The sequence below is a fragment of the Castor canadensis genome, chromosome 7, assembly GCF_047511655.1.
Source record: "Castor canadensis chromosome 7, mCasCan1.hap1v2, whole genome shotgun sequence".
NCBI classification, from domain to species: domain Eukaryota; kingdom Metazoa; phylum Chordata; class Mammalia; order Rodentia; family Castoridae; genus Castor; species Castor canadensis.
The window spans coordinates 44,019,417-44,046,970 of NC_133392.1; the positions used below are offsets into that span (position 1 = coordinate 44,019,417).

General features: G+C 36.2%; 1 protein-coding gene and 1 pseudogene across 6 annotated transcripts in view; one reads left to right on the forward strand and one right to left on the reverse strand.

Moving 5' to 3' along the window:
- LOC109684183 (ribulose-phosphate 3-epimerase pseudogene) overlaps nt 1-6,446 on the reverse strand; it is a 169,219-nt pseudogene extending 162,773 nt beyond the window's left edge.
- Prkg1 (protein kinase cGMP-dependent 1) overlaps nt 1-27,554 on the forward strand; it is a 1,207,619-nt gene that overhangs the window by 646,209 nt on the left and 533,856 nt on the right. The gene's annotated exons all lie outside the window — the stretch shown is intronic.

The following is a 27,554-nucleotide window of genomic DNA, read 5'->3' on the forward strand; positions in this document are numbered from 1 at the left end:
ACTGTTAGCACAAGTGTGTCCACCAAAAGCCTGAGAAGCTTTTGAATTTGTCAGTTTCAATCTTCATATGATTCTCTTTTATGTGTTTTGTGTTTGCTTCCTATGGGCTCTCTGTTACCTTGGAGTTTGACCTTAATGGTAAAATTGTAATTTGCTACTTCCTACAAAGGTTTTTCCCATTTATTTCCTAGTGACAGTTTAGATGTTTGTGTATGTGTGCTGCTTTTTATCTTCATTGTGGTCTTTCATCTTAGGTAAGAGAGCAGTAATAACATGACAGGATATTTGCAGTGCCTCTTTTCCCTGGTATTGCCTGGTTTTTTACATATGTAAATGTACTCAAGCTCTTTTGAAGTCTTATTTACTCTAAAAATAAGTAACAAGTTTAAGTCATGTTGATGGCTTCTTATGCTAGGGCATAGCAGGTGGAAAAACACAATATTTCTTGCTGTAGCTAATGGTCTGATCTAGTGTGGAGAAGGAGCTTGTCCTTCTCCACGTGTCTCACACCTCAAGGGCACATTCATAGTAGAGCAAATGGTCAGAGTGTAATATCCATTTACAAAATTGTTTTCTGGCCTTAATTGATTATTTTCATATTACCTTTTTAGGAGACATGTTAAGAAATGCTAAGACTAGCTCAGAAAAATAGCTTGGAAAATAGGTATTAGAGTTGTGCATTCTTGAGGTGAGTGTTTCTGTGATGAATGACAAAGTTGCTGATTGAGTAGATCAGACACATAGTTTGTATGTATCATGTCAAAATGCATGGCATAAAATTCAGATATAGTAGGAACTTAATGAATTAATGATCAAAACCAATATCTCAATGTATTCAAACATACAAAAAATTTAGATTGCTTGATCAGTAACATATTCAAGGCCTCTGCCATGTGCTCTTTAACTACTATACAATAGAAATACTTATCAAATGATTATTAAACATCAGATATTATGCTGAGCACTTTCTATGAAATATTTTACTTAACCCTCACAAAAATCCTATGAGGTAGCTTTATTTTTACACTCAGTTTACAGGTGGGAAAACTGATGCTTCAGCAGTGCTTAAGTATTAATCCTATATCATGTAGTAATGGTAGAATAAGTCAGTATTTGAATTGGGTCATTTGATACTATTGTTCTTAATTGTGATACACCAGTTCAGATTCAAATATATGCAAACTATGAGCCTGCCTTTCTTAGCATATTATTTATTGAGGGACAAAAGTGTAACATAAGAAAAAATGCTTTAATAATCACAGCTTGGGAAGTTAGTTAAATGTAACAGACTGGGGGCAAATGACAGGATAAATTAGTACTAGAGGTCTTGGAAGACACAATGACACAAAAAATGATTCTCTAATGATGCAGAACAAGTGAAATGAAAGAGAGCTAGAAGCCACCAGCTAAAGCACTAAGCTTCTCATTCAGCATTCATGCACTCATTAATGACACTGAGAATATTATGAAGAACAAGAAGTCACAGAGCTAAGGTGTTAGTTTGTTACTGTGTGCTGTAAGTGGTGAGCAGGCTATGTAAGCAGTATCTACTGCATGGTGGATATGGTTTTGCAAAATGTGAACAAAAAAAGATAGCATAGCCTGACAATCAGGAAAACAGCCAATGTTGGCAGAGAGTTGTTGTCAGAATAGGACGACTCATGGTTTAACTGTAACTGAGCAGAGCTGAAACTCTAGCCACAGGGAACTAAGAGTTCACCACCAAAACAGGTGTCCTTCACCATCTTCCATGTACACTTGGACAAATGCATAAAGCAACAGTGGGCAATGGTTTTTTTGTTTGTTTGGTTGGTTGGTTTGGTTTTCCAGAATGAGACCACCAGGGAGTTCTCTACATCTATTATACAGCTTGTCCATTTTACATTTGCTTTGGCAGTTTTATGATATTGTCTCCTATTCACAGCCCTTAGTAAAACACAGGATAAGGATGTTTGTTTTTATAAGGGCACTTGTTGAGTCATCTAGATATTCTTAAGAATCCTAGAAAAGGCTAGAGTGAGGTTCTAGCAGAGGATAAACTTAGATAAACCTTAAAATGACAATAACCCCTAAAATGGCACAAAAGGATGATGGTTCATTCAGTTGTGTTAGAGGAAGTAATCCTTGTGATGTGGAATAGTCAGATGTGTTTTAGAGATGAATTTAGAGGTAGCCTTCAGAGGATAAGCAGGATTTCTATAGGCTTGGAAGAGCTGAGCCATCTAGCTGGGAGAACAGCATGAGCAAATACCCACAGAGATTAGTGAGCTACCACAAATAAGTGTTTTCAGGCAGAACAGAGGGATATGAAGATGTGATGACTAAAACAGGATGACTCAGAAATATGAGACTGAAAGGCAGAGACAATGCAGTGGTGTTGGTATAGCTATACCTCTGTGCAGTTTCAAGAGTTGAAGCCCTAGCAGGGAATTTTCTCATGCATAGGCAATAAGGTAGATTCTGGCTTTGTGGGACTGAAAGATTCTTCAATTTAGAATGTCATGTTTAAGGAAAATATCACAAAATTATAAATTCAAACTTGCTAGATCCCATCACAGACCAATTCAGTTGGTAATTAAATAAGTGACCCTGAATCCTAAGCCTCATTAGGTTTTGGAATACGCACTTCTGATTATAGCAGTGTGGACTAGTAGTAGACACAAATAAAAGTAAGAATTTTTCTGTCATGTCATTAAAAAGGTAAAAATAAGTTTGTGAAATTGTTATAGCAAAAACAACATATCTGAAATTTTCAATATGTGACGAATATAAAACTACTAATGAGATATTTTATCTTCTTTTTTCTACTATATTTTTGAACACTGGTGTGTATTTTATGTATATAGCACACAACAATTAGCCATATTTCCAGCGTTCAATAGCATCATGTATCTAGTAGCTACTTTATTGAACAGGGTATGACGAGTCTTGCCACTTGATCTATGCATCACCATCATCATCAATACCAAAGAGCTTGTTAGAATGTGATGTCCCCGACCTCACTCCAGACATATTGTGTCATAATATGTTCTTCAATAAGGCCCCCAGATGATTCATACTCACATTAAAGTTTGAGGTCTGTTGCTCTAAATACCTAAGAATAGAGTCTCTGAAAACAATTGTAGAAAGAACAGAAGTTCTCAGAGAAGGCTCAAGAAGGGCAAAGTTGAAAAAATTGAGTAATAGAGGTGATTTATAGGATCAAGAAGACAACAGTGACAAATGACACAGGAAATCAGAAAAGGAGGTTAGAATTTAGAATCATCATTGAGCGGTTTCAGTAGAGGGGTAAAAAACATAACTTGAATGTGAAAGAATTAAGAAGATAATAACAAACCATAATTTCGATTACATTGGGCAGAGAAAAGGAATGATGCCATAGATCTAAAGATCATCAAGGTATAATAAAACAACAATGCATCATCTGAGCAGTAGCTACAGGTTTTTTTAAATGTAATTTTGAAGGGCTTACAGTCAATGTTTCTCAGTCTCTCCCACCTCATTCTCCTACTCTTGGCAGCCCAGTTCAGGTAGTGATAACTCTGATGACACAGTAACTTTGGAATACATTTAGAATGATTCTGAAATTTTATTGAAAAAATGGTAATGTGAATTCAGAGCTAAAGATGAGAAATTATACTTCTTAAGCTGCTTAATTGAACACCTTTATGCCTGTGGCCCAGCCTAGTGATGCATGTTATGGCTGACAGTGGCTGAAAAGAGAGATATGCAGTTCTTGAAATACATCATGACTTCTATGATTGGAAAGTATTTATTTAATTATAAGAACATCTCTCATTACTATTGCAAATGTTGATTCACTTTCTCTGGTGATATAGTCTTCTATTTTTATTCAGATTCAAGAAAACATTAATGTTTTTAGTTGGAACATCAATCACATACTAGGATTGAAATGAGCCCATTTCATTCTGTTCAGAGATTTTTTTGTTGCTGTTGTTGTTAGAATGGATTTGCCAAAATGTGCTTGGTTGATTTAACAAACTGAGTGCTTTCATTTATAAAGAAAAGGCTAGATATATAGAGGCATATATTCTATCTTGCATTTCCATAATCCAGTCAGTATCTAGAACATAATTGGCACTAAATAAATATAAGGGTGACTACCAAGATGAATGTGTGAATGGAAATACGACCATTTTTCCCCTACTTACAGTTACTCAAACAACAATGCCTCTCAGTTTTGTTGGTTATTTTGATGAAGTTAACCAGTTATTTCAATGAAATTCTTGTTTTACTTGGATATAAAAATTGAAGTTGAATATATAATACTAGTGGATCAACTTAGGTGTTCACTTGTGTGGATAAAAGCATGAAAAGAGATTTTTCATTATAAATCATATGGAAATGGCCTTCTATGTCTTTAGACAAGCATTTTCTCAAGGAGAAAATAGAAATAAAAAGTAACCATTTAAACAATTTTATACTATAGTCCTTTACTGGCAATGAACAACACAGAAAATTATGTTACAAGACCTGACACTAAAATGGGCATAAACCCAGTCTTCCTATGCTTAAGACTCTAGTCATTCAACATGTGGAATATGTACTATGTGCCAGTTACTATACTAGGCCTTGAGGGAACTCCAGATCAAAAAGACTCCTTGTCTTGTATACAGCTGTTATATAATCAGAATATTAAAAAATATATTCATAGATGAATGAGATAAGTACAAGAGAAACAAATGGGCAAGTTTGCAAGTTCTAATTTGATAATGAAAGAAAACTTCAGAGTTGGGGGTATTTCAAATGAGCCTTGAAAGATAAAAGACTGACTGAAAATGGAGAAAAATAACTTCAGGCAAAGGAATAGTAAGTTCAAAGGTGTAGGCGCTGGGTTCTTCGGGGGTTAGTGAGTAATACACTGAGGCAGTGAGTGTGGAGTGTTGTGGGGAGGGCTGACAATAGTGCTGGAACAGTAAGCTGGGTGTGGCTCAGGAAAGGCTGTGTAGAGCCTCTACCAGGAAGTGGTTTTAGTTTGTAGAACATGGGCAACTACAGAGTGGTTCTGAGTAATGGAGAGGTGTGATTAGGTAAGGGCTTTAGTTATCTTTTTATAGTTTTTAATAAATAAAGTATAAAGTAAGAGTTGAAAGGTAACTGTTTCAGATGCAAGACTGTGGTATGCCATCCCACCCAAGCTTACATTTTTTAGTTCCACTCCAATCACATTATCAAGCATCTAAACAAATCACAACTGACTTGAAAGAGGAAAAACACATAAGGACTTCCTTTGCTTTTGGAAAATAACTGGGAAACAGCAGAACATTCTTTTTAAAAATGTTTTTGTAGTAGCTAATATTCCTTTTTCATGCATTAAGGCACATTTCTGTGTGCAACGTTAATATAGCCATGTGTTTACTCTTGACAAAAATCAATCCTCCCAGTAAAAACAGGGTAATTCACCACACTGTTCTTTAAGTTGCATCACAAAACATATATTTATACACACTAATTTTTAACCTCTTAGACATTCTATACAGTAGACTTTAATCAATGGAATGAAGAATTGCTCACAAAAGTGATAGCCTTGTAATATGATCTGGTGGTCAGTGTTCCTGTTGTCCATGAAAAAGGTTTCATGAGCAGAAACACTGGGCTCCTTGTGAGTTCATTAATGGAGAGAATGTTCTGAGCAAACATTTCTTAATCAGTTGACCACCTATCTAGGGTCTTTAGTCCTCATAATATTATTGCATGACATAGTCATGCCATGTACTTCTGCACATTTTTTTTTTTTGCAGTATTGGGGATTGAACTCAGGGCCTTTACCTTGAGCCACTCCTCCAGCCCTATTTTTGTGAAAGATTGGAACCGTGATCCTCCTGATCTCTTCCTCCTGAGTAGCTAGGATTGTTGGCATAAGGCACTGGCGCCCAGCTGCTTCTGCACCTTTTTGGACAGTGTCAGGAACTATTCCACCATCGGCCTCTATATCCCAAGATGGGACTGGTCCTCAACCAGTGAACTTTTGGTAACATATCTTCTATGGATTTCTGCCCCCCAATTCCCATTTTCCCTGCCATAACCAAGGCCATATTTATTTGATTAGCTTATGGCGCCAGACACTCAGCTGTAGCTCTTAGTTTGATGGCAAAGCCAACTTCATCCCTTCATTCTCCTGGATGACTGATCAGAGCCCCTGGGTTCTCAGTGGCCTTGGGTTAAAGGTGTGTTAACTGACTCCTGCATTGGCTGCACCCTGTTGTTCTGGCCTAGATACCATCATGTGCGTGTCAGAGAAACAGTCCTTGCCCAGTTGCTTTCAGAGACTTTCTACCACAAGGTGACCACAGATGATGATGGGAACAAAATGCATCCAGATGCAGATAATGGGCCCCAGAGTCTAGCATCTGGAAGCCCTTGGCCCCTGAGTTGGTCAGGTCACCATTGAGGTTGATGAGGACAGTTTCACAGCCTCATGCCATGCTGCTGGTCTCCTAGATTTGGGTTTTATTTTACTTTATTTTTATTTATTTACTTGTTAGCAGTACTGGGGTTTGAACTCAGAGCCTTGCACTTGTGAGGCAGGTACTCACTTGAGTTCCACTTGAGTCTTTCCACCGTTCTTTTTTGTTTTAGTTTCTTTTTGCATAAGATCACATTTTTGCCCAGGGCTGACCTCTGATTGCAATCCCCGATCTATTGTCTCCCATGAAGCTGGAATTATAGGTGTGTAACACTGTGCCTGACAGATTTCGATATTAGGTGATAAATCTTAAAAGGTGGAACTTTGCTGGTCACGGTGGCACATGCCTATAATCCTAGCACTCAGAAGGCTAAGACAAGAGAATCAGGGGTTCAAGGCCAATGTGAGTTACATAGCAAGACCCTGTCTCAAAAAAAGAAAACAAACAAATTAGCTAGAACTTATTGCAACAGGAGAGGTGTTCAATGTTGAAAATGGAACCAAAAGAACTTCAATAAGAGAGGTTATGGCATTTGGTTTGGCAAGACTGAGATGGCCTAATTCTGATGTGACAAATGAATGAGCAGAAGAACTCAAGACGGGCAGATGTTTGCAGCTTAAAGAAAGGTGTGACTGCCATGGCTGTGTCAGGAAACCCCCAGGGACCCACCAAGATTGGTTTCCTGTTTTCACCTTTTCCTGTATGTCATTCAATTCCTAGATTATTTCTGTCTCTGTCTCCACAACAAAGCCTGAAGTTTCAGAGAAAAAAATATCTATTCCTTTTCATTCAATTTCATGTCAACCCTAAAGGTGTTTAGAAAATGACTTGTTGATATTATCTCCCTCTCTGGGTAAAGCCTGGGCTAAACTGTAGAAATAGGATTAAGTCTCTCATCAATTACCAATTATTAAGACTTTCAAGGAAAGATTGAAAGTATGAGCAAAGATGAGGATTATTACCTTTTAATAAATAGTTGAAGATTTCACCTCTATGATTCTTTTTTCGTTTGGTTGGCTTTTGTCTGTGTAGAGTTTGAACTCAGGGCCTTGAGTTTGCTAGGCAAGTGTTCTACCACTTGAGCCACAGCCCCAGACCATTTTTGCTTTAGTTATTTTTCAAGTAGGGTCTTGTGGTTTTACATGCTGGCCTTGGATCATAATCCTCCTACCTACAGCCTCCTGTGTAGCTCAAATGACAGGTGCATACCACCATGCTCAGCTTATTTGTTGAGATGGGGTATTGCTACTTTTTGGCAGGGGTTGGCCTCAAACCATGATCCTCCTGATTTCTGCTTCCCACGTAGCAGGGATTATAGGCAGAAGCCACTATGCCTGGTCAAATTCTATGATTTTCAAAATAGAATAAACAAGAGACAGAAACTGAGCTTTATTCATTTGTTCTTTGACAATTACTGTGTTAGGACTTTCTTTTCCTTTAGTTTACCTCCCTAAAATTTTTGCGAATTTAAATATAGAGAAATGTTATACTATTTTTGATATATGTTACACAGTCAGTTCATTTTTCTGGACCATAATTTATACATAATTTCCAGACTACTAAGGAGTTCATTTTATTCATTTTGACAGAATGTGTAATTTGACAGGGTGTCATCAATATTGTGGGAAAACCTGAAACCATAGCATCTTTAAGGAGAACAACTCAATCATTTTTCCTTCTGTTCTTTGGCCCAGCAGATCATGAATTAATTTGCAAAGTTAAATTTTCAAAAACAAAATATTTTTTTTGAAAAGTAGTGACTATGTTCCTCTCAGGAATCTCTTTCATTATAATACTGTCCTAGCATGGACAATTAATGGCTTGCTACTCAGTTGACCTATTCAAAAACAGAAGAAAATGATTATTCCCTTAGAAATAAATGCATTCACATTGCTCCACTAGTCCATTGTCAACATGTGGATAAAAGCATTTTCATGGCTATTCTACTGAATAGAATGCTGGTACAACCTTGGGAGTTTTGTGTTATTCCCAGTTTAGAGTTCCAGAAACTGAGGGTCAGTGAGATACTCTCTTTGCAAATGGGTCTTGTACCAAAGATTTCAAAGCCAAGCCATAATTCAGAAAAATAGAATGAGTGTTGGAGCCAGACCAACCTGATTTAAATCTTCAGTCTGCAAGTACTATGTACAACTTTCTCAGCATAACTCTCTAATTTGTAAAATGAAGAAAATAATATCTGCATCAGGGAATAATCAGGAGGCTAAGGAAAATACTGTTTTCCCTTGAGAGGATGTAAGTGGACATTTGATTGGGCAAGTGCTCAAAGCTAGATCATTCAGTTTTACTAGAGTATGGTAGCCCTGTGCAGGCTGGTAGAGTGGCTCAAGTGGTAGAGTGCCTTCCTAGAGTATGGCAGCCCTGACGTCTGATCTGTTAACTTTATGGGTTGTCTCTCGTTGTGCTCCAGGTCACATAAGCCATGTTATTTACCAGTTCTCTGCTGTACAGATCTGTAAATGTCCTCCTTTTCATTATTGCCTGAAAAAAAAAATCCCACAAAACTCACATTTATAATGAATTCTTATCTGAGCACAATTAATTTCTATTGTGTAAAGATATAGATAGGTTGAGCACCTAAAAGTCTAAATAGCAGAGAAAATCTAAAATAAGCATTATTTTGGAAGGAAGGCTAATTTTCATACAAAACTTAAGTATTAAAATACATCATTTGCAGTATAAAAATCATTATTTAGGTATAAAATCACTTCATTTACCCAATATAATGGTTGATATTAAAAGTTTTATTTATTTATTTGGTGGCTCTGATGCTTTTACCACTTGAGCCATTCTGCCAACCCATGATATTAAAATTTTTAAATCAATATTATGTCAAAATGCTATTTTATTGATTATATCTGATCTAGTATTCTTGCCTGATCATCTGAATCCTGAGTTAAAGAACATAGGATTAAAAAAAACAGTATCTAGGTTATAAGAAAAATCTTAACATTTTGTGTTAATTTTTTTCTCTGTTGTAAACCAAGGTTCTCTTTTGCACCCATTTGTACATTTTCAGATAAAATTCTAACACCCAAGATTCGGAAGGGAAATGAGATGAGCAAATGAATTTGGTAATTTTGGGAATGTTCCTTTCAGCATTTTTCCTTTCTTCCTTTTTTTCTTTCTGTTTTTATTCCTCTGTTTTTTCCTCTCTCACTTCCTGTTTTCCTTTTTAAAAAACTTATTCAGCTTTTCAATGCCTGCCCTGCAAAAGATACTACACTAATCTCAAATCTAAAGAGAGTATTAGGGTATAAGAGATATTGTTCTTAACCTCAAGGAATTTCTGAGGTTTTTTTTACAGTATGTTCATGGCTTTGCTTCATTACAGTGAAGTGATACCAACCAAAAGCAGCAAAGGAAAAAACTCATGGAATAAACTCCAAGAGAAACCAGGAGTAAGCTTACAAGAATCTTCAGGATATACTTAACTTCTCCAGCAGGAAGGTGTGGCAGCACAGGGGACGTGGTCAGTCCCCAGAAGCTCATCAGAGACTCAGTGCTCTAGATTTTAATTGTGGATTGATCACGTTGTCACTTTCTGCCTAACACATATCCAAATCCCTTATTATATTCTGCCTAACACATATCCAAATCCCTTATTCCCAGAAGGAAATGGGAGATTAGCATACATTACACTGTACAGTTTAGGTCAAGTGTGCTACTCTTTTTTTGTTCTGAAAGTGTTGAGAATCCTCCAGAAAACCAAGTTCTCATACTATGGGGCTAACCTTTCTAAGGTTGCAGGGAGGATAACAGTTTTATGCCTGCTATATTAACCCTTTTCACTACACCTACAGAAATTACAGATATTACTCCAGCAATTCCTTCCTGTCTTCTATTTTTTCATGTTGAATAACATTATTTATTTATTTATTTTTGAATTTTCATAATATTGTTGTACTGGGCATACACTGTGACTTTTACAAAAGTTCTTATAATATATCATAGTTGAGGAATTTCTATTTTGGAAGAAAAGAAAAAAAATTATTGATTGGCAGATAAATAGAAGTAGAGAGAGCTAGAGATATGAGAGATATTTATGGATGTGAGTGTGAGAGAGAAAGAAACAACACAAGAGAGAGTAATGTGCCAAGAAAATGTGATTGTATTAACTAGAAGTATAACAAATAACCCTTGTGTAATCAATGGTCTTAGAAGACTTAGAAATTGCCAGGTGCTGGCAGCTCATGCCTATAATCCTAGCTATTCAGGAGGCAGAGATCAGAAGGATCACAGTTGGAAGCCAGCCCAGGCAAATAGTTTGTGAGACTCTATCTAGAAAAAAAACCCTTCACAAAAAAGGGCTGGTAGAGTGGCTCAAGGTGTAGATCCCGAGTTCAAGCCCCAGTACCAGAAAAAAAAAAAAAGACTTAGAAATTAAGGGATGTTAATTAATTGACAATGAAACCCTTTCATGTTTTATTTACCATATAATAATAATATTTTATTCAATGAGGGAGAGGAATGGGGATGTCTATTTTGTCTCTAATCCCTAACTCCTCTGTATTCTGACAAACATTTCCAGGCACTATCTCTCCTGTCTAAACATAGGTATCAATAAACATCACATATATCTTTGGCTTCTCCTATCACATGCTCAACATTATGAAGTGGCCACTTGATGTTTTTGACACAGGAAAGAACATACGCAAACTTACATAAAGAGCAGAGGACACTGACTGGAATTAAATCAAAATGACTCCTTTCAAAGATTGTAGAGTGGTTTGAAGAGCAACAGTGAGTCAATACTTGTGATACAAGTTTGATGTAAACAGTGGCTTTTTTCCTTATTCTTTTATGCTTAACTTAATATTATGGAAAGGTTGCCTTTTATTCTTGCTCAAAGAAGCAGTGCAGTGGAATAATGTACTATAAATGTTCTTTACCCTTGATGTGAAATTCCTGCTAGTTCAGTGCTCTGCGAGGGTAAAACTTGATATCATAAATCCACCCACATGGGAGATATGAGCATTTGTAATTACTTCATCAGGCACAGAGTTTATGATTCCTTGGTTAAATCTTTAAAAGCTGTTGTTAAATGTATTTCAGTAAAACTCTTGTGAGAATTAATTTCTATTTTCAATGAAAATATGAATAAATAAACACTGTCAAGTGTGATTAATTATATATCAATATGCTGCCCAAAGCAGTACTTCAATATCATTTACACTGTATCTTATCGATGCATTTTATTTCTTGAGGTTGAAAGAAAACCTGCTTTTTTGCTGCAGGAAATAAAACACACTTTCCACAAGAGTGTCTGTAAAATAAAATTCTTCTGCTTTCTAAATATGTTGTCTAGTGTTATGTTTTGTTTTGTTTTTTTAAAGACATGAGAGCAGAATAAACATGAAAACACAATTCTGAAAAAGTTTGTGCAGCCTTTATTCTATTAGATAGAGTTGAGAGTGGTTTACTCATGCTAACCTGGTTTTGTTAATTGTTAATTTGTTAATTGGTATAAAATAATAATTACTCTCAGGACTATATCGCTGATTTGGGTGTGGTGAACACTTTTCACTGAGGAAAAAAATGGCTAGCACCTCACTGTTACATAAGCCATACTATTAGAGTTCTGAATTTTGTTTTGAGTTCCAGAAATTATAAACACCCCTACTGAGTGAGCATCCGAGACGTCTCTCTGAGTGTTGATCTTATTCATTCAGGCTTCCTGTCCATGTGTTATTAATATTATCATACTACTCAAATTTATTAAGATTCACTTATCTTTTCTATGTGTCACTAAAGTGTTATTTTCTGTTTACTAAATTTTTCAAAGCTTCTGGGCTCTGGCATCATCTGTCTTTTCATAAATACTGACAATTTTGAATTCAATTATTATGTTCACAGTGCAGAGGTCCTGTTGATTTCCCCAAGATGAAAACATTCCTGAGTTGTGTGCGGGGACCTGAAGACAGACCCTGGCCCTGAAGTTGCTTGAGATTATTCGTGGGGAGAATTTTCCAGCTCTCTTTGTGTTCCTGCCTAGAGCCATTGAATGTCTCTTACATCACTGACAGAAAATTTAGGTCAACACATTACCTAAGGTCATTTAAATTTCAAATCTATTACCATTTTCCTGCTTGTAGCTATAGGAGAGGAGAGCATTGTACCTACAGCTAGTGGTCTGTAGGAGCTGAAATCTGGCACAGGAAACTTCAACTCAGAGTCAAACTTATTTATGCTCTGCTGAAGGAAGTACTGTCAAGAAGGTTAATGAGTCTAAATTGCCATTCTGTCTTATGACTCAGAACTGAACTGGAAACCACATTCAGTGAAGAGACTTAGTCTGTTTGCCAGAATTTGTCACACTTGTGATAGTGTAGGATTTAAGTACTTTTTTTTGTAACCATTGAAGATGTTATTCTCGCTTTACAGAAGTGATCTGTGAGCAAGTCCCACATTTTGTGCTTTGTGTCAGTAAGTCAAATGGCAGGAGCAAAATGCTCAGTGTTTCCAGGTTTTCATGGCCAGCACAAAGCACAGCAAAGCATAGTCACTGGGTTAAACCAAAAATTACACTTGGGTGAATTTTTGCACACTTCTATCACCACTGGCCCTGAAGGTAGAGTTTATATGCATTTCTTAAAATGGGATGAGTTTTTGAAACAAACTCACTTAGCACTAAAAGCTTGCTTTCTTAATAATAGTCTTCCCATTCTCCAATAAGAAGTACCAGGAATCATTGTAAAAGCAAATGATTTAGTCCTGGAGCAGAGAAAGTACAAGATGGGCCTGAATTCTCTTACACTGATAGAAAATTATGAAGTGCATATATTTATATATAACATGTTATTATATTATATATTGCATATGTGTATGCATATAAATATATGAATATTTATATACAATATAGCATAATACATTCATATATATTAACATATATGTGTGTGTGTGTATATGAAGAGTGGACCAGAACCCAGACTGAGGAAGTGGACAATGACTAAATTTTGGACAATTTAACTGACAAAATAAATAATGATAATAATGAATGAACCCTTAGTTAAAGTAAATCTCAATGAATCTATTCTGATATCAGTAATTGCATAAGTTACACATAAGGCAAAAGGACAGTTTGAGTACAATTCTAATTAATAAATACAAAAGCAATGATAAAAATTCAATTACAATTTGACAAATATCATAGAAATAATTGCTGCTGAATAGAGTCAGAATAGATGGTAAAATCTCTAGACAAAGTATGTTTAAAAAGCAGATATTTGCATGGTCTCAGTGTTCCCTCATGAAAGATATTTATCAATTAGCACTTTATAGTGAAAAATTGGCAGGTACCTCCCTAACTAAATAACTAAATTAAAATTATGAGTAATAAGAAAATCAACATCATGTCACCTCTGATATGATGAATGGAGGACACATCATTTTTCTGATATTTCTTAAGAGAAACCATTAAGTAAAACTAAGTTGAGAGACATGCTACAAAATAATTGGCCAGTTCTCTTCAAAAGTGTCATAGTCACAAAAGATAAAGATATTAACATTAGGGAGAGATGAGTAATACACATGGGAACCATGTGTATTACTTTTGCAACTTCTTTTACATTTGAAGTTATTTCAAAATAAAGCTCATACACACACAGCTAGATACAGAGAAGAAGAATGTCCAAGATCAAATTCATTAATCTTTACTCTTCCATTTTTTTCTAACCCTAATGCAGGTATTATCTTCCCTACAGTGTGAGATGACAGTTAAATTCAAGAATGTACATAAGGACTACTTCAAGGGTGCTTAGTTCATACCTAGACCTTAAGAAACCATTAGTCATCACTTTTGTCATTAGTATAAAACATTACAGGTTTAGCCAAAACTAAGAGTTTTATCTGAATATTTTAGAAGGAATTATGAGTATTAGAGTAATTTCAAAAAGAATCACAATGTCTATTTCCTCAAGTGATTCATTCTAACCTATTATTTATATCTCATTAGCTATATTTTTTAGTCTGATTTTGTTCCCAAAGTAACAGATGGTCACATTAGACAGAAGTATTCACATTACCTCACTTATCCTCAAAATAATGTTGTATATCATGAAGTATTATTTTCATTGTATTCCTGAAAAATATATTTACTTAATCCAATCTGCAATAATTCACCATCTTTAATTTTTAGAAGTAAAACTAGAATTTGTGTGCAGTATACTTTTTGTAACCAAAATTGAATGATTTAATATCATCCCATCATGTGTCAGTCAACTTTGGCTGGGTATAAACTGGAGGGCTGAAAAATAGTAATTTATTTCCCACAGTTCTGAAAGCCAACAGATATGGTCTTTAAACTATATGACCCTCCTTTTTCTCTAATTATGTTCATGCTTACTTTTATTACTCATATTTCATCATTTCTCTCTACTGCATGTCCCTTGAATCATGATACTACTGATCTTGGCCTCCCAAGTAGCTGGGGTTAGAGGTACAAACCACTGCACCTGACCTCAGAGATTATGTTTATGGGATAATTTATCTGCTTCCTATCATACATTTTTAGAAGTTTAATCAATAAGCATCTTCTATTCATGCTAACTTCTGCTTTATTATATATGAATGTGTTTATTTTGTTCTCATTCCTAAGTAAGAGAGTCAGGCACACAATTCTAAGTCAGTTCTTACCTTTGTTAAGCGTGTGATGGATGACACTGTCAGCTGGCTTCCACCATTGTTAGATGACAGGCAAATTGCAGGCCCTTGTTGGGGGTTGTATTAATTTCCAATGACTGCTGTAACAAATGAAAAACATTGGGTGGGTTGAAATAACACAAATTGTGTTCTCTTAAAGTCCGGGAGGCTGGAAGTCTTACATCAAGATGCTGCCAGAGCCTTGCTCCCTCCCATGTCACCAGAGCAGGATCTCTTCCATGCCTCCCTCCTGCTTTCAGGTTGTTGCCAGCAATCCTTGACATTCCCTGGCTTCTAGATGCATTGCTCCAATCTTTGTCTCCATATTCTCTTGGCTGTTTTCCCTCTGTGTGGTTTTTGTCTGTCTCTTCTCTTTTATAAGGACAGCAGTGATACTGAATTTAGGGCCAACCTTACTCAAAAATAACCTTTTCTTGGCTTAAGGGAAACTTGGCAATTTCCACTACCTTTAATTGCATTGTCTGGTGAATGGTAGCTAGATTTTGAGTAAGGAATAAGTTTACATTTCAAAACTACTCAGTAATGTAATTCCTTAAAGACATTTTAAGAGATTAGGAATCCAAATATAATTTGAAATTTAACTGAATGTACTGCCACCAATGAAGGTAATTAAATTGGGACTTGTGTGTGTGGCTCACAAGTGGTAGAGCATCTGCCTAGCAAGCATAAAGCCCTGAGTTCAAGCTCCAGTATTGCCAAAAAAATAAAAAGAAAGTAATTATATCAAGGTAACAAGTTGGATGAGCCAGATGCCTTATGGAAAAGATGAAATGTCAATAATAATTGTATCAAAACTGACTTTGCAGGTCCTGCCTGGAAGCGACGAGGGTGGGGGGAGAGGGAGGAATCAGGGGAGGGATGGGGGCAAGGGGGAGAAATGGCCTAAATAATGTATGCACATGTGAATACACAAAAGTAAATAAATAAAGAAAGAATTTTCCAGATGAGGATTTTATTAGTGCCTAGTGCATTATGCATCACATAAAAATTATATTTTGATATTTAGAGACCAGAAGTCCTATACTTAGAAAAGCTTAAGCAGTTTGTTGGAAGGTATAGAATTGGTAAATGACAGAACCAAAATTCCAAAACCAGGCCTGTCAGATGACTTTCCAATGGATAGGTAGGTAGACATAGATAAATAGGTCTCTCTCTTTTTTTCTATCCACTCCCCTTCTCCAGTCTTTCTTTGGAATCTGTGGGGGATTGTTTCTAGGATCCCCTCTTTATGTATATGCTTACTGCCTATATGGCTTTGCCACATTTTAATAACACTGATTCAGCTGCACACAATCATACCCTTAAACAGCAAAGACAACTAAATGACAGGGATCACTACATACCTATCAATACTAACACTAAACATTAAAGACACCAATTGGCAAGCTGGATTAAAAAGGAAGGTGAAACAATCTGCTGCTTACAGGAGATCCACCTCATTGACAGAAACAAGCACTGGCTGAGACTGAAAGCCTGGAAGAAGATCTACCAAGCCAGTGGGCCCTGTAAACAGGCAGGGGTAGTAATACTTATCTTGGATAAAGTAGACTTCAAATTTCCATTGATCAAACAAGATAAAGAAGGACATTCTATACAAATAAAAGGGGAAATACACCAAAAGGAAATAACAATTATCAACCTATATGCACCCAATGTCAACACACCCAGTTTCATCAAACATACTCTGAAGGACCTAAAAACATATATAAACTCCAACACAGTGGTAGTGGGAGACTGTAATACCCCCCTATCACCAATAGATAGGTCGCCCAAACAAAAAATAAATAAAGAAATTCTAGAACTAAATCACACCATAGACCAAATGGACCTAGCTGACATCTACAGAATATTTCACCCAACTGCTGCACAATATACATTCTTCTCAGCAGCTCATGGAACCTTCTCCAAAATTGATCACATCTTAGGGCACAAAGCAAGCCTCAGCAAATTTAAGAAAATAGAAATAATCCCATGCATTCTATTTGACCACAATGCATTAAAAGTAGAAATCAACAACAAAAACAGCAGTAAAAAACATGCAAACAATTGGAAGCTGAAGAACACATTGCTCAATGATCAATGGGTCATTGATGAAATAAAAGAGGAAATTAAAAAGTTCCTGGAAGTTAATGGAAATGAAAACACAACCTACCAGAACCTATGGGACACAGCAAAGGCTGTCCTAAGAGGAAAGTTTATAGCCCTGAGTGCATATATTAAAAGGTCAGAAAGATCTCAAATCAATGATCTAATACTATAGCTCAAACTCCTAGAAAAACAAGAACAAGCAAACCCCAAAACAAGCAGAAGGAGAGAAATAATTAAAATAAGGGCTGAAATCAATGAGATAGAAATTTAAAAAAATACAAAGAATTAATGAAACAAAAAACTTGTTCTTTGAAAAAATAAATAAGATTGACAGACCCCTGGCAAACCTGACTAAAATGCAGAAAGAAAAAAATCAGTAAAATCAGAAATGCAAAAGGGGAGATAACAACAAATACCACAGAAGTCCAGGAAAGCATCAGAGACTACTTTGAGAGCCAATACTCTCATAAATTTGAAAATCTTGAGGAAATGGACAGATTTCTAGAAACTTACAACCACCCAAAACTGAACCAAGAAGCTATCAATCGCCTGAATAGTTCTATAACACAAAATGAAATTGAAGCAGCAATCAAGAGTCTCCCAAAAAAGAAAAGTCCAGGACCTGATGGATTCACTGCTGAATTCTATCAGACATTTAAAGAAGAAGTAATACCAACCCTCCTTAAACTGTTCCACAAAATAGAAAGGGAAGGAACACTGTCTAATTCATTCTATGAAGCCAATGTAACTCTCATCCCAAAACCAGACAAAGAAACCTACAAAAAGGAGAATTATAGGCCAATTTCCTTAATGAATATTGGTGCAAAAATCCTCAATAAAATAATGGCAAACCAAATCCAACAACACATCAGAAAGATCGTACACCATGACCAAGTTGGCTTCATCCCAGGGATGCAGGGATGGTTCAACATATGCAAATCTATAAATGTAATACAGCACATCAATAGAAGCAAAGACAAAAACCACTTGATCATCTCAGTAGACTCAGAAAAAGCCTTCGACAAGATCCAACACCACTTCATGATAAAAGCTCTAAGAAAACTAGGAATAGAAGGAATGTACCTCAACATTGTAAAGGCTATTTATGACAAACCTACAGCCAACATCATACTTAACGGTGAAAAACTGAAACCATTCCCCCTAAAATCAGGAAAAAGACAAGGGTGCCCACTATCCCCACTCCTATTCAACATAGTACTGAAATTCCTAGCCAGAGCAATTAGGCAAGAAGAAGAAATAAAAGGAATACACATAGGTAAAGAAACTTTCAAAATATCCCTGTTTGCAGATGATATGATCCTATACCTTAAAGACCCAAAGAACTCTACCCAAAAACTCTTAGACACCATAAACAGGTATAGCAAGGTGGCAGGATACAAAAACAACTTACAAAAGTCGCTAGCTTTTCTATACACCAACAACAAACAAACTGAAAAAGAATACATGGAAACAATTCCATTTACAATAGCCTCAAAAAAAATCAAAACCTAGGAGTAAACTTAACAAAAAATGTGAATGACCTCTACAAGGAGACTTACAAACCCCTGAAGAAAGAGATCGAGGAAGGCTACAGAAGATAGGAAGATCTCCCATGCTCATGGATTGGTAGAATTAACATAGTAAAAATGTCTATACTACCAAAAGCAATCTACGTGTTTAATGCACTTCCCATCAAAATCCCAAAGACATTCATCAAAGAGATTGAAAAATCTACCATTAAATTTATATGGAAACACAAAAGACCACGAATAGCCAAGGCAATACTCAGCAAAAAGAGCAATGCTGGTGGTATCACAATACCCGACTTCAAACTATATTACAAAGCAATAGCAATAAAAGCAGCATGGTACTGGCATAAAAACAGACATGAAGACCAGTGGAAGAGAATAGAAGACCCAGATTTGAATCCACACAACTATACCCACCTTATTTTTGACAAAGGTGCCAAAAATATACGATGGAGAAAAGACAGCCTCTTCAACAAATGCTGCTGGCAAAAGTGGTTATCCATCTGCAAGAAACTAAAACTAGATCCATGTCTATCACCCTGTACTAGTATCAACTCCGAATGGATCAAGGACCTTAATATGAGACCTGAAATTCTGAAGTTAGTACAGGAAGGAGCAGGAAACACTCTGGAACTAATAGGTATAGGCAAGGACTTCCTCAATAGAAACCCAGCAGCCCAGCAACTAAGAGAAAGGATGAATAAATGGGACTTCATAAAACTAAAAAGCTTCTGTACAACAAAAGAAATGGTCTTTAAACTGAAGAGACCACCCACAGAGTGGGAGAAAGTGTTTGCCAGCTATACATCAGACAAAGGACTGATAACCTGGATATACAGGGGACTCAAAAAACTAAACTCTCCCAAAATCAATGACCCAATAAAGAAATGGGCAACTGAACTAAACAGAAGTTTCTCAAAAGACGAAATTCAAATGGCCAAAAAACACATGAAAAAATGCTCACCATCTCTAGCCATAAAGGAAATGCAAATCAAAACCTCACTATGATTTCACTTCACCCCTGTTAGAATAGCTATCATGAAAAACAGTACCAACAACATGTGTTTTCGAGGATGTGGGGAAAAAGGAACCCTCGTACACTGCTGGTGGGAATGCAAGCTGGTGCAACCACTCCAGAAAAAAAATTGCAGGCTTCTTAAAAATCTAAACATAGATCTGCCATATGATCCAGCAATCCCATTCCTGGGGATATACCTGAAGGAATGTGACACAGGTTACTCCAAATACACCCATGTTTATTGCAGCACTATTCACAATAGCCAAGTTATGGAAACAGCCAAGATGCCCCACTACTGACGAATGGATCAAGAAAATGTGGTATTTATACACAGTGGAATTTTACTCAGCCATTAGGAAAATGAAATCTTATCATTTGCAAGTAAATGGACAGAACTGGAGATCATTCTGAGCGAGGTTAGCCAGACTCAGAAGACCAAAAATCGTATGTTCTCTCTCATATGCGGTCTTTACATCTAGGGCAAACACAGCAATGTTGTAGAACTTGGGTTACATGTCAAGGGGAGAACATATATGGGAGGTATGAAGTTAGATAGAAAACCCAAAACATGAAAGCATTTGATGTCCCCACTCCAGAGGAATTAATAAAGAAACCTTAAAGCAACAGAGGTCAACAGAAGGAGAACAAGAACCAGTGTAAAGATCAGTTAGAGATGAATCAACCTGGGTTGTAACACATTTGTACAATATGAAGGCAATGCTAGGAATCTCTCTGTATAGCTGTCCTTATCTCAACTAGCAAAAATGCTATGTCTTTCTTATTATTGCTTATTTCTAGTCTTCAACGAAACTGGAGAAAAGCACAGAACAGGTTCTGCCTGAAAGGGAGGAAGAAAGGGGTACAGGGTGGTGGTGGGGGCAGAAGGGAGAAATGACCCAAACAATGTATGCACATGTGAATAAATGAATAATAAAAAAATAATAAAATGTGGTTTGCATAAACTTCAAAAAAAACTGACATTGCCTTATTGATTCTAAGGTAAATCCTAATTGCTTAAATGTTAATATGTGAGTAGAAATAGGGAAGGAAGGAGATCACAGAGATGAAGAAACAAGATTTTAGCTAATCTAGAGTTGGCTTTATGCGACTCCAGTGTGTGTGTGTGTGTGTGTGTGTTCGTGTACATACGTGTAGCAACTGTCTCTCAAATGTCTGAACATGGAAAGTCCAGGGTATTTCTGCCTTATGAGAGGAAGAAAGAGTGGTTTTCAGTGAGGAAAAAATTTTTACAAGAATTTCTTTCAGTAACTTTATAGCTGTAATCCTTCAAACAGAGTTGGTGCATCAGTCTTACTATTAGACAGCATGTGAATCATAACACTGTCGCAGAAATCATAATGTAGTTTTGAAAGGTCAGTGATATATTGAGGCACTGGGTTCTAAAGTATTTAGGAGATGACCAAAAGGCACTTATGAGTTGGCACACTATGGTACTTATTCTGGCACAGCAGGGATGGGTGAAATATGAGTTATTGTATCATGTCTTACTGACCTTGATGAAAAACACTGCTTCTGTAAATAACAAATAAAATGTCATAAAACTGCAATTTTTCTCAGGTCAAGACATATCTATCAAGGAAAAATTTAAACACTGTTAGGTTTAACATGAATCTAGTCAGATTGGTCAATATGAATCCCCCCTTTATAATGAATACATCATAATAAAAAATTTACTTAAAAAAATTAAGAAATTCTCTTCTAGGCTGGTGGAGTGCCTCAATCAGTAGAGCACTTTCTAGCAAGCACAAGGCCCTGAGTTCAAACCCCAGTACAACAAAAAAAAAAAAAAAGAAAGAAAAAAAGAAAGGAAGGAAGGAGGTAGGGGAATGGGAGAGAGGGGGGTAGGGAGGAAGAGAGGGAAGGGAGGGAGGGAATGGGAGGGGAGTGGAGTGGAGAGGAAGGGAGGGTAAGGAAGAGGACAGAAGGGGAGGGGAAAGAAAAGAAAAGAAAAATTGGCTGTCCAAAGTCCTGAATGGTACAGCTTCTAGACCAGGGTATTAGAATTTACTAAGAAGTACTTGCTAAGTTAAGATCACAGGATGGCCAGTTACTTACCTATATCTTAGACAAACTTTGTTCTATTGCTTTAATCCCTTGCTTTCTGTTTCCTCTATGTAGGTATTTAAAGTTTGCTAGTTTGGATACATTTAAAATTGTTAAAGTCCCCTCCCTCAAGCCACCTGTTTGTTGTAGCAAAAGACTGAGATTCTACAGTTCTTTATCAAACTTTGCAGAGAAACTCATTCTTTCTGGTAACAGTACAAGCCAATGAGCTACACTTTCTTTTGCCTTCTCTGAAATCTTCCCATTCAGCCATTTAACCTTTGAAATGTCAACAAATTTTCATCACTTCAGGGACACTGTGAGACAATGTGGGACCAGATGTTATCAAGACTTACACTGCTTAATAGAGTAGCAACCTGGCACATATGACCATTTGGATTTATATTTAAGTTAATTCACATTAAGGGGGAAATTCTTCTCCTCTGTCACACTACTCACATTTCAAAGGGTCAGGAACCCATGTGCATGTATCATAATCTTCACAAAGGAACATTTCCTTCATTAGAAGAAGTTCTGTTGGAAAGCACTGGTTCAGGCAAAGAACAACAACAAAAACCCAAAACAACTCTTTTCCAAAAATTTATGAGCATTGTAAAACCTCATTTAAACCATTATGTGTTATTCAGTTTCCAAAAGTTTCTAGTGAACTAAAAGAAAAATACCTGTTCTCTTCATCTTCTCAGTCCTTTCTGCCTAACTACCTGACAAAGAATGGTCAAAAAGCAGGTGGGAGACACAAAAAAGCTAAAGGACCAGGCAACACAACTCTTTTATTCTAAAGGGAATTCTACTTTTATTTACCTTTATGCACATGTTATCTGCTAAAATAAAATTTACAAAATTTTGATTTTTTTAATACTGGTATTTTTTTCTACTTAGCACTGTTGTACTGTATTTTATGGTCACCAGAAACCATTTGCTGAAATTTATGTGACAACACTTATTGTAAGGTGATAGCAGGTGTCTCCTTAATCTAAGTTGTCTGTTCTCTTTTTTATCGTGGCATTAATTCAAGGCTAATGCAATTAAGTATTATCTTTAAATAAATGAGCTTCAAAGCAATTATATAAACTTTTTATTAAAGTATAACATGCTGAAAAGCACACAAATCACAATGTACAGTTGAATTAGACAATACAAATAAACACATTCATTCATCATAAGACCCCAAACCTCCTGCATTGCCTTCTAAATAATTAACCTTTCTTGTTCCTCAGAAATAGCCAAGGCCCTGACTTCTTATACCTTAGATTACTTTGTTCTGTTTTTGGAATGGAATTATACAATATGAAGTTTTTATGCCTGGTCTTTTTGTTTCAACATGTTTGTAAAACAGTCATAAGTTTATATTTTTTTCCATTTTTATTGGTATCTAGTATTGCCTGTAGGAATACCTCCCAGTGCATCACCCTGCTGGGGGTGCTGTATTATTTTGAACATTCTTACACACTTCATTTGTTCCATTCACATTTGCTGGCATTCATGTTGGTTATACCTCTTAATTTTTTTTTAATTTAAGTGTCTTGAGGCAGAATCCATAATTGAGCTGTCCCTTTTTCAAAAATGCAAAATATGTAAGATTTAGTGTTTTTGGTTGTTTTGTTTTAAAGATGTGTATAGTGTGCACTTCCAGAAATACCTGGTTCATTCCAGAACATGTCCGCCACAGCAAAGCTAAGAAATCTGCATCTTTTCTTCTTTTGGCAGGAATGGGCTTGATGTTTAGGGCTTTGTGCTTGCAAAACACACACCTCCAGTCCATTGTTGTGATTATTTTGGAAATGGGCGTCTCACAAACTATTTGCCTAGGCTGGTCTTGAATGATGATCCTCCTGATCTCAGCCTTCCAAGTAGCTAGGATTACACACATGAACCACCTGCAGCCAGTTAGAATTCTGCATCTTAATAAATACCCTCACCAATGACTATGAGGAAGCAACCATAAATACTCATGTGGCAGTAACTGTAATTCACTCTGCTTCTAGTAGTCTGTGCCCTAACTATAAGTAGATTTTGTTGCAGAAATATCCAAAGATAATACCAATTGCTGAGGCAGAATTGCCTCATCCTTCATTTATGTGCTTGAACAGGCACTAGCCTTGGTGGGTGGGGGGGTCAGTCTTTGAAAAATGGCCTCAAAGTTTTGAGGCCTAGATGTTGAACAAATGTTATATTCTTCCCTGAAAGTTAAGAAAGAGAGAGAGAGAGAGACAGAGACAGAGACAGAGACAGAGACAGAGATATTAAAAATCAGAGAGGCCTTTTGTTCTTCCTGTTGACACATTTAACCATAACAGTTTGATAAGCCACTAATTAGAAAATGAAGAGCAGAGTGGATTCAGGAAGAAAGAAAATTTACTTTTTCAGCATGATCTCAGAGATTCATTTAAAAACAATCATTAGCAAGTAAAAAGGGCAACACCTATGCAAGAAGCCTCACAAGCTCTTCTCTACATTCTGGGGCTCCTTTATAAGCCACAAGCAAGGGAAGGCATTGACAGGGAGGGTCTTGGAAGGCTTCTGACGAGAACAGGCAGATTATATACAAATTTTACCTTCTATCTGAGCGAACAGATTCCATTTTGGGCATCACTTATTACTAATGTTCAAGCATGGCTTGAATATATTATTCAAATAATAAATAAAAGAAAAAATCCTTAGCACATACTTATACCTACTTGAATCTGCACCTCTGGGGATGGGCTGAGAAAGTCCTGTTTTCAGAAGCTTGTAGAAGAGTTTGATTTGTAGCTGGGTATATCACTCTTCATAGAAACTGATTGTGTATGACTTATCTTTGTTCCAAATGATAAAGGGTTAATTATAGAAATGTCAGTGTTTAATAGGAATGAAATTGTGATGCTACTTAAGAAAAAGGATTAGTGGTTTTCATTTTTCTATTTGACAGTTGACAGAAAACAGGCTTTGCCATAGTTGGATGTCTTATGGAGAGGCAGCTACTTCAAGTTGGCCACACAAGATCCCTGGAGCTCCAGAAAGGGTTTCATGAGTGTGTCTGGTTGGGTCCAGTATGACTCAGTGGCTGGATGTTCCACACCAGCTACACCAGGGGCCTCAGGGTGAATCAGTCATCATTCTTGGCATATAATGTACTGAGGGTTTTTGTGACTGCTGTGAATTATACATCTAAATATTTTTCTAATTCTACTGATTTGTATGATGCATTCATTTATAGATAGCATTCATAAGTATTAATAAGCATTTATTGAGCACTTGGTATTATGTCAGTTATTAAGCACTTGGTATTATGTCAGTTATTAAGCTCCCTATTAGAAATACAATGGTGAAGCCAAGATTTTTGATATTTAGAGCTTTTTCCTCCTTCACTTTCAACTATTGTTTTTGATTCCTATGCTTGTCTTTGTTTCTTACTGTTGTATGTCTGCTGAAAATCTATCTTGTGAAGTCAAACATTATTTTACATGCATTTCCTAATCACTTGTCTGCAAAAGGTCTTGTTTTGCAAGTAGACTTCCTAATTTACTGACTTTTGGCTGAGTTACTGTTTCACTCTCAGAAAAACAGAGCCTTACTCTTTTAAATTCTATGATGATCCCATTTGTATAGATCTCATAGAAATATTTTCTACCTGAAATAAGGGCAAAATAGTTTCTGCTGGGTATTGAGGGGGGGAGAGGGAGGGGGCGGAGTGGGTGGTAAGGGAGGGGGTGGGGGCAGGGGGGAGAAATGAACCAAGCCTTGTATGCACATATGAATAATAAAAGAAAAATGAAAAAAAAAAAAGAAATATTTTCTACCTGGATTTCTGTGACTTTTTTTCATAATTGGGTTCCTTCACTGACATATTTCTTTAATGTTGATTTGAACTCATTTTGCTCCCTAAAATCATTCAGTTACTCCCCAAAATTTTCAGCATAAGATGATTTTTGTTTTCTTTTTCATCTAGCTATGTAGCTCAGACTGGCCTCAAGCTCATGATCCTCCTGCCTCTGCCTCCTGAATGCTGGGATTTTAGGCCTATGCTGCTACATGTGGCTCCATGAAACTCTGCAGCTTATCTCTTAGACACTGGGGACCTAGGCCTTGCCTTATTTCCCACTGTTCCTTTACAGGCCCTATGATCAGTTCTCTTATAGGCCATGATGGCTCATTCCAGTGTCTTGATTCATATGAGTTCTCTGCCCAGAATGCCTCCTCACTAACTCCTCTCAATCTCCAAAATTCAGGAAACTTCCTTAAGGATTCAAATTCTCCTTAACTGTGCTGGATTTCCCTTAAATTTGAGGACTCCACCTTCCTGGACTATCTCTCTCCTTCAGAACAATACATTTGCTCTGAATACCTAGGACAACATAAACCCTGAATCAATGAAAACTCTTTGGGAACAAGATTCTTTTGTGTTTTTGAATCCTCATTGATGGGTATTAGGTAAATGCTTTCTAAAAAATGAATAAAATTAGTTAGCTGTACTTTTACTTTTTGGGGTTTTTTTTTTTTGTCTCCTGAGTGGTACATATTGTAAAGAATTTGTCAGAAGTTAATGATGCATTCACTTACTCAGTTACATGGGGAACCAGGTTTAATAATGTAAATACTACAATCAGTGATGGAATTGCTCACTGAGCTGATCTATCTATGATTCTGAATCACTACCTAAAATGATATCTAGTCATACAATAATTTGTGTCATCTGTTTTCTCTGCTACTCACGATTAGGTGCTAGAGCCATCTGTGGCAACTAAACAATTAAATTGGAATAAAATTTAAAATTCAGTTTTTAAGCCTTACTAGTACCAAGTTAAGTTCTTAATACCTATCTGTAGCTAGTGACTGATATATCAGAAGTGCAAATAAAGAATACTGAATTTAAATTAATTATGTAGTGACAGTTTCATAAACAGGAAATTTACCAATGCTTTTTTTTTCTTTTTTTTTTTGTGGAACACGAGTTTGAACTCAGGACTTCATGCTTGCAAAGCAGGTTGTGCTCTACCACTTGAGCTATACCTCTACTTCATTTTTCCCTGGTAATTTTGGAGTTGGGGGACTTCATAAACTATATGCGAGGGCTGGCTCTGAACCATGATCTTCCAGATCTCAGCCTCCCAAGTAGTTAGGATTATAGGTATGAGTCACAGGCACCTGGTTAACTCTGTTTTTTATAAAGTTAAAATATGAGAAGAAATACAATAGCCAGAAATAAATTCTCTGCAAAACACAAAGATTATTTTTATATAAATCTGCTTATAGATACCAAAAATATTTGCAAAATTAATGACAAGTTAATGTTAAAGAAAAATATACTTAGTGTAAAACTAAATAAAGTTCAGAAATAAAGAATATTTCTAACATTGGATTTTTACATAATTTAGAATTGTGGTAGTTACCAAGTTATAACAAAATAAGCATAATAATATTGTTTATATTTTCTAATACTCTATTTAAATTGGTAGTATTTCATAAAATCTTTTTTAATGCATGTAATTTTATAGATCCATTTTCTTAAGTCAGTCTCAGAAACAGGGAGATATGTATAAAAGACAAAATACTAAATGAGGATTAATTGAGTCATAATTCTTTGATCCACTTATTCTGAAAGTTTTAATTGGTTTACGAAGAACAAAACAGAAGGAATAGGCTGAATTTTGTGTGAACACTTCCTTCCTAAAGCAAGTATTTAAGATATGTGCAGCCTATAAATAACATTATAACAAATGGTGCAAATGCTTTCTTGAACTTGGTTAT